We start from the raw sequence: 6,489 nt of genomic DNA on the forward strand, positions 1-6,489 counted from the left end.
AGTTTGGGGTAGTGCAAGAGACCAAGAAAGCCATCCTCATTTGATGCACACATGGCAGAGGGGATTGGCCTCTGTGAGAAAAGGACAGAAACCCACCCTCTTGCCCATAACCGTAACTTAAACTTCCGGGAAAGGGCAGCACTCTGTAACCCTCAGAAATAGTTAAGGTCCCATTGGTGCTAGAGGAAAAGGAAGAGGCTCAAAAGATCAGGTCTAGCTGTGTGAGCACATTTCTAGCCTCTGCTGAAGAAATCTGTAAATTGGCTCAAACCCTGTCCCCAGTGGCCTGACCAAAGAAGAGTGTATCCATCTCCAAGCATAAATACCATTAATCTCATTGCTCTACACACAATATATGGCATTCAATAAAAAAATTATGAGACACCCACAATACAGCAGTCAAAAAAGCCATTGTCAAGAGACAAACAACAGAACCAGACTCAGAAACAACCAAGATGTTAGAACTATCAGTGATTTTAAAGTAGTTATAACTAATATGTTAAAGGATCTAGTGGAAAAGGTGGACAACATATGTGAACAGATAGAGAAATTCATTGGAGAGATGGAAACTGTAAGAGTCACATGGATATGCCACACACACACAAATCATAGATAAAGAATTTTTTTTTTTTAGATAATTATTTTTTATTGAAGGGTAGTTGACGCACAGTATTACATTACATTAGTTTCAAGTGTACAACACAGTGATAAAACATTTATATACATAATTCTAGGTTCCAGCTATCACCCTACCAAGCTGTTACAATATCTTGACTATATTCCTTATGCTATACATTACATCCCGGTTACTTATTTATTTTACCATTGGAAGTCTGTCCTTTTTTTTTTTTTTTTTTGTGAGGGCATCTCTCATATTTATTGATCAAATGGTTGTTAACGACAATAAAATTCTGTATAGGGGAGTCAATGCTCAATGCACAATCATTAATCCACCCCAAGCCTAATTTTCGTCAGTCTCCAATCTTCTGAGGCATAACAAACAAGTTCTTACATGGAGAACAAATTCTTACATAATGAATAAGTTACATAGTGAACAGTACAAGGGCAGTCATCACAGAAGCTTTCGGTTTTGCTCATGCATTATGAACTATAAACAGTCAGTTCAAATATGAATACTCATTTGGTTTTTATACTTGATTTATATGTGGATACCACATTTCTCTCTTTATTATTATTATTTTTAATAAAATGCTGAAGTGGTAGGTAGATACAAGATAAAGGTAGAAAACAGAATTTAGTGTTGTAAGAGAGCAAATGTAGATGATCAGGTGTGTGCCTGTAGACTATGTGTTAATCCAAGCTAGACAAGGGCAATAAAACATCCACGTATGCAGAAGATTTCTCTCAGAACGGGGGGGTGAGGTTCTAAGCCTCACCTCTGTTGATCCCCAATTTCTCACCTGATGACCCCCCTGCGACTGTGCCTGTCTTAGATTGTTCCTCCCTTGAGGAATCTTACCCGTCTCTGGCTAACCAGTCATCTTCCGGGGCCATACAGGGAAATGTAAAGTTGGTAAGTGAGAGAGAAGCCTTATTGTTTGAAATGGTTAGCTTTTTACTGCTTTGCAGATTTATGCCCTGTGGCTTCTATGCCCAGCATTTGTCTTGAGGTATCTTTACTACTTGGAAGAATTATGATACTCGGTAAATTTGATATGAGGCACGAATTCTATTTAAGGGTTGTAATTAGGAAGGAAGAAGAAAAGCTATAGAAGTAGCAGGCGAAAGAAACATGGGAAGATTATTTCCTTGACATATCTTCTTGTAGAGTAACTTCAGCATGTATAGGTTTTAAACTACTAATTAAATTGCGCACCCACATTAACATAATAGGAGTATAGTTACATAACCAGAGCATACCTGTAATTACCAGCCATCTCCAGTGAAACCAAGAAAACCAGTTAGGCACCTTAGGCATTTGTGAAAACTTATCTATGATATGGTGGATATTGTCCCACTGAGCTTGAACAGTCTGAGAGAAATCAGACAAATTAAAACAACACATTGCTGGGGACTGTTCACATCCCTTATGTTCTTTAAACAGTAAATAGTCTGTAGTTGTAAGACTTTGGAGTGCTACAATTTGCACTTCTCCTAATTCTTGGTTGAGTTCCAACAGTATAGATCCAGTCAAATTTGTTGTTTTACTGTATGCACAGGCCAGCTTAGATATCTCCTTCATTCCCATGGCGAGTCCAGGAGCTGGTGGGATGAGTGCATCTACAGCTGTAGCAGTGCGTGGATCTTTGTTGGGGTTTTTTGATGATCATCTTCTGGCATGAGTCTTCCAGAGAGTGCTGATGTTGGAAGTTCTTTTTCATATCGTATCTTAGTTCATTTTTGGGGTAGCCCAATTAGGCTTTGATCTTCTGTATAAACGCAAACAGACCCTTTGCCTACACTTTTATATGCCCTTTATACCCTTGTGTAAAACTCATTGGAGGTTACCACACAGGAACTGCCCTTTTTTTTTTTTTTTTTTTGTTTTTGGTATCACTAATCAACACTTACATGACGAATATTATGTTTACTAGGCTCTCCGCTATACCAGGTCCCCCCTATAAACCCCTTTATAGTCACTGTCCATCAGCATAGCAAAATGTTGTAGAATCACTACTTGCCTTCTCTGTGTTGTACAGCCCTCCCTTTTCTCCTACCCCCCATGCATGTTAGTCTTAATACCCCCCTACTTCTCCCCCCCCCTTATCCCTCCCTACCCACCCATCCTCCCCAGTCCCTTTCCCTTTGGTACCTGTTAGTCCATTCTTGAGTTCTGTGATTCTGCTGCTGTTTTGTTCCTTCAGTTTTTCCTTTGTTCTTATATTCCACAGATAAGTGAAATCATTTGGTATTTCTCTTTCTCCGCTTGGCTTGTTTCACTGAGCATAATACCCTCCAGCTCCATCCATGTTGCTGCAAATGGTTGGATTTTCCCTTTTCTTATGGCTGAGTAGTATTCCATTGTGTATATGTACCACATCTTCTTTATCCATTCATCTATTGATGGACATTTAGGTTGCTTCCAATTCTTGGCTATTGTAAATAGTGCTGCGATAAACATAGGGGTGCATTGGTCTTTCTCATACTTGATTGCCGCATTCTTAGGGTAAATTCCTAGGAGTGCAATTCCTGGGTCAAATGGTAGGTCTGTTTTGAGCATTTTGATGTACCTCCATACTGCTTTCCACAATGGTTGAACAAGTTTACATTCCCACCAGCAGTGTAGGAGGGTTCCCCTTTCTCCACAGCCTTGCCAACATTTGTTGTTGTTTGTCTTTTGGATGGCAGCCATCCTTACTGGTGTGAGGTGATACATCATTGTAGTTTTAATTTGCATTTCTCTGATAATTAGCGATGTGGAGCATCTTTTCATGTGTCGGCCATCTGTATTTCTTTTTTGGAGAACTGTCTGTTCATTTCCTCTGCCCATTTTTTAATTGGGTTATTTGTTTTTTGTTTGCTGAGGCATGTGAGCTCTTTATATATTCTGGACGTCAAGCCTTTATCAGATATGTCATTTTCAAATATATTCTCCCATACCTTAGGGATCCTTTTTGTTCTATTGATGGTGTCTTTTGCTGTACAGAAGCTTTTCAGCTTAATATAGTCCCACTTACTCATTTTTGCTGTTGTTTTCCTTGCCCTGGGAGATATGCTCAAGAAGAGGTCAGTCATGTTTATGTCTAAGAGGTTTTTGCCTATGTTTTCTTCCAAGAGTTTAATGGTTTCATGACTTACATTCAGGTCTTTGATCCATTTTGAGTTTACTTTTGTGTATGGGGTTAGACAATGGTCCAGTTTCATTCTCCTACATGTAGCTGTCCAGTTTTGCCAGCACCATCTATTGAAGAGACTGTCATTTCTCCATTGTATGTCCATGGCTCCTTTATCAAATATTAATTGACCATATATGTCTGGGTTAATGTCTGGATTGTCTAGTCTGTTCCATTGGTCTGTGGCTCTGCTCTTGTGCCAGTACCAAATTGTCTTGATTACTATGGCTTTATAGTAGAGCTTGAAGTTGGGGAGTGAGATTCCCCCTACTTAATTCTTCTTTCTCAGGATTGCTTTGGCTATTCGGGGTCTTTGGTGTTTCCATATGAATTTTTGAATTATTTGTTCCAGTTCATTGAAGAATTTTGCTGGTAGTTTCATAGGGATTGCATCAAATCTGTATATTGCTTTGGGCTGGATGGCCATTTTGACGATATTAATTCTTCCTAGCCATGAGCATGGGATGAGTTTCCATCTGTTAGTGTCCCCTTTAATTTCTCTTAAGAGTGACTTGTAGTTTTCAGAGTATAAGTCTTTCACTTCTTTGGTTAGGTTTATTCCTAGGTATTTTATTTTTTTTGATGCAATTGTGAATGGAGTTGTTTTCCTGATTTCTCTTTCTGTTGGTTCATTGTTAGTATATAGGAAAGCCACAGATTTCTGTGTGCGGATTTTGTATCCTGCAACTTTGCTGTATTCTGATATCAGTTCTAGTAGTTTTGGGGTGGAGTCTTTAGGGTTTTTTATGTACAGTATCATGTCATCTGCAAATAGTGACAGTTTAACTTCTTCTTTACCAATGTGGATTCCTTGTATTTCTTTGTTTTGTCTGATTGCCATTGCTAGGACCTCCAGTACTATGTTAAATAACAGTGGAGAGAGTGGGCATCCCTGTCTAGTTCCTGATCTCAGAGGAAATGCTTTCAGCTTCTCACTGTTCAATATAATGTTGGCTGTGGGTTTATCATAGATGGCCTTTATTATGTTGAGGTACTTGCCCTCTATTCCCATTTTGTTGAGAGTTTTTATCATGAATGGATGTTGAACTTTGTCAAATGCTTTTTCAGCATCTATGGAGATGATCATGTGGTTTTTGTCTTTCTTTTTGTTGATGTGGTGGATGATGTTGATGGACTTTCGAATGTTGTACCATCCTTGCATCCCTGGGATGAATCCCACTTGGTCATGGTGTATGATCCTTTTGATATATTTTTGAATTCGGTTTGCTAATATTTTGTTGAGTATTTTTGCATCTACGTTCATCAGGGATATTGGTCTTTAGTTTTCTTTTTTGGTGGGGTCTTTGCCTGGTTTTGGTATTAGGGTGATGTTGGCTTCATAGAATGAGTTTGGGAGTATCCCCTCCTCCTCTATTTTTTGGAAAACTTTAAGGAGAATGGGTAACATGTCTTCTCTTTATGTCTGATAAAATTCCGCGGTAAATCCATCTGGCCCGGGGGTTTTGTTCTTTGGTAGTTTTTTGATTACCGCTTCAATTTTGTTGCTGGTAATTGGTCTGTTTAGATTTTCTGTTTCTTTGTGAGTCAATCTTGGAAGGTTGTATTTTTCTAGGAAGTTGTCCATTTCTTCTAGGTTTCCCAGCTTGTTAGCATATAGGTTTTCATAGTATTCTCTAATAATTCTTTGTATTTCTGTGGGGTCCATCGTGATTTTTCCTTTCTCGTTTCTGATACTGTTGATTTGTGTTGACTCTCTTTTCTTCTTAATAAGTCTGGCTAGAGGCTTATCTATTTTGTTTATTTTCTCGAAGAACCAGCTCTTGGTTTCATTGATTTTTGCTATTGTTTTATTCTTCTCAATTTTATTTATTTCTTCTCTGATCTTTATTATGTCCCTCCTTCTGCTGACCTCAGGCCTCATCTGTTCTTCTTTTTCCAATTTCGATAATTGTGACATTAGACCATTCATTTGGGATTGCTCTTCCTTTTTTAAATATGCTTGGATTGCTATATACTTTCCTCTTAAGACTGCTTTTGCTGTGTCCCACAGAAGTTGGGGCTTAGTGTTGTTGTTGTCATCTGTTTCCATATATTGCTGGATCTCCATTTTGATTTGGTCATTGATCCATTGATTATTTAGGAGCATGTTGTTAAGCCTCCATGTGTTTGTGAGCCTCTTTGCTTTCTTTGTACAGTTTATTTGTAGCTTTATGCCTTTGTGGTCTGAAAAGTTGGCTGGTAGGATTTCAATCTTTTGAAATTTTCTGAGGCTCTTTTTGTGGCCTAGTATGTGGTCTATTCTGGAGAATGTTCCATGTGCACTTGAGAAGAATGTATATCCCACTGCTTTTGGATGTAGAGTTCTATAGATGTCTATTAGGTCCATCTGCTCTACTGTGTTGTTCAGTGCTTCCGTGTCCTTCCTTATTTTCTGCCCAGTGGATCTATCCTTTGGGGTGAGTGGTGTGTTGGAGTCTCCTAGAATGAATGCATTGCAGTCTATTTCCCCCTTTAGTTCTGTTAGTATTTGTTTCACATATGCTGGTGCTCCTGTGTTGTATGCATATATATTTAGAATGGTTATATCCTCTTGTTGGACTGAGCCCTTTATCATTATGTAGTGTCCTTCTTTATCTCTTGTTACTTTCTTTGTTTTGAAGTCTATTTTGTCTGATATTAGTACTGCAACCCCTGCTTTCTTCTCAGTGTTGTTTGCTTGAAATATGTTTTTCCA

Source organism: Manis pentadactyla, chromosome 2, assembly GCF_030020395.1.
Source record: "Manis pentadactyla isolate mManPen7 chromosome 2, mManPen7.hap1, whole genome shotgun sequence".
In the NCBI taxonomy this organism is placed as follows: Eukaryota; Metazoa; Chordata; class Mammalia; order Pholidota; family Manidae; genus Manis; species Manis pentadactyla.